The sequence below is a fragment of the Heterocephalus glaber genome, unplaced genomic scaffold (assembly GCF_053883595.1).
Source record: "Heterocephalus glaber isolate CG9 unplaced genomic scaffold, H.glaber_assembly_v1.0 deba00001587, whole genome shotgun sequence".
NCBI classification, from domain to species: domain Eukaryota; kingdom Metazoa; phylum Chordata; class Mammalia; order Rodentia; family Bathyergidae; genus Heterocephalus; species Heterocephalus glaber.
The window spans coordinates 5974546-5977084 of record NW_028258365.1 but is presented as its reverse complement, the minus strand read 5'-3'; positions in this window follow the sequence as shown (position 1 = coordinate 5977084).

Here is a 2539-nt window from a genome sequence, read left to right as displayed (position 1 = left end):
ACACCCACACATTGACCTTGGGCTTCTTAGGGAAGCTGAAAGGGAAGTTCTACCACATGGTTCCAAATTGGAGCCTTTGATCAATGATCTTCATTGGTTTTTTGTTTTTTTAAATTATTCTATTGGTACATTTTAGGTATACAACACATTTACATTTCTCAGTGGGAATTGTACCTTTACATAATGCATCTTGGTTCTTATTTTTTCCCCATTCCATTTCCCCCTTCACCCCCTCCACCCTTCCCTATTTACAAAGACTTTATTTCCATTTTTTCCATTTCTCATCATTTTTCCTTTCCCTTCTTTCCTTTCCCCTGCCCCTCCCACTACCCCTACCCCTACCCCTTTGGACCTTTTCTTCCTATTTTGGATTATCGATTATTCATTCTAATCATTGGTACATTTTAGGTATACAATATAACAACATTCATCTTTGGAAATTTGCACCTTTATGTAGTCTCTCTTGGTACTTATTTTTCCCCCTTCCCCTGACTTCCCTTCAACCCCTCCATCCCTCCCTATTTGCAAAGACTTTGTTTCCATTTTTCCATTTTCTCATATTAATTCCATTCCCTTCTTTCCTTTCCCCATCCCTCCCACTTCCCCTTCCCCTTTGCCCCTTTTCTTCCTATTTCACATTATCTATTATACCTTTTAGTCCTTATTGACACTTTCAGTTTCTCACACCAGAGAACTATTTGGTATTTATAAATGTGTGTCCTATTTATTTCACTTAAGAGTATCGCCTCAATGTGCATCCATTTAGCTATAAATATCTCTAATTTCTCATTTTTTATGGCTGAGTAGTACCCCATTTTATAAAAAAAACCCCACATTTTCTTTATCCAGTCTCCAGTTGATGGGCATTTGGGCTGTTTCCAAGTTTTAGCTATTACAAACTGTGCTGCTATGAACATGGGTGCACATATATCACTGTGCTATGGTTCTTTTAATTCTTTGGGGAAGATCCCCAGCAGGGGAATAGTTGGGTCAAATGGGACTTCCAGTCCTAGTTCTTTGAGGTATCTCCATATTGATTTCCACATTGGTTGCACCAGTCTACATTGCCACCAGCAGTGGAGCAGGGTTCCTCTTTCCCCACAGCCCTGCCAGAATTTGTTATTGGTTGATTTCATGATAGCAGCCATTCTTTCTGGAGTAAGGTGGAATCTCAGTGTTGTTTTTATTTGCATCTCTCAAATGACCAGTGATGTTGAACATTTTTTCATGTATTTATTTCCTATTTCTACTTCTTTGAGAAATGTCTGTTCATTGCAGACGCCCATTTCTGGATTGGGTCTTTAAATTGGGAGGTCTGATCTTTTTAAATTCTTTATAGATTCAAAATAGTAGACCTTTGTCTGAGGAACAGCAAGTAAAGAATTTTTCCCAAATTGTGTGTTGTCTCTTCACACTGCTGGTGGTTTCTCTTGCTGTGCAGAAGCTTTTTAATAAGAAGAGATCCCACTTGTTGATTGTTTGTGCTAGTTCATGGCAATTGAGATTTTGTTCATAAAGTCTTTTCCTACACCAATGTCTTCAAGAGTTCTACCTAACCTCTGTTCCAGCTGGTTCAGCATTTCTATTTTAATATTTAGATCTTTGATCCATTTTGATTTTAGTTGAGAGCATGGCAAGAGATATTGGTCTAGTTTTAGTCTTTGGCAAGTTGAAACCCAATTTTTCCAGCATCATTTATTAAAGAGGCTATTTTTCCTCCAGTGAGGGTGTTTGGATCCTTTATTGAAGATGAGATGGCTGTGTCTGGAGTTGTTTCTGCATCTACTAATCTGCTCCACTGATCCTCAGATCTGTTTCTTTGCCAGTACCATGCTGTTTTTACCACAGTAGCTTTGTAGTATAGTTTCAAGTTGGGGATTGTGATACCCCCTGGCATGTCTCTGTTATCTAGAATTGCTTTTGCTCTTCTGGGTCTCTTCTTGTTCCAAATGAATTTTTGGATTGTTTTCTTAAGGTCCATGAAGTATGCTGCTGGGATCTCAACTAGAATTGCATTGAATGTATACAGCAGTTTTGGAAGTATGGGCATTTTCACTATATTGATCCTTCTTACCCAGGAGCAGGGGATGTCTTTCCATTTTCTGATATCATCTTCAATCTCTCTTTTCAGAGTGCCATAGTTTTCAGAGAAGAGGTCTTTGATTTCTTTCATTAGGTTGATTCCTAGGTATCTCAGTTTTTTGGATGCTATTATGAAAGGAATTATTTGCCTATTGTCATGAATTTTTCTTTTTTTTGTATTCTCCCCCTTTACATTTAATTTCTTGTCATGCCAGATGGGTTCATTCTGCTTTGCTTCCTGGGGTTGTGATCCTCAATGTCTGTTCCTAAGATATTGTGTAAAATTTTTTGGAGTGCTGGTTTGGTATTCATGGAGTTCCTAAGGTGCTCTTTGTCATGAAAGTATCTTATTTCTTCATCAATTTTGAAAAATAGTTTTGCAGGGTACATCAACCTGGGTTGGAGGCTGTTTTCCTTTAGGTCTTGGAATACATCACTCCAAGCTCTTCTTGCCTTG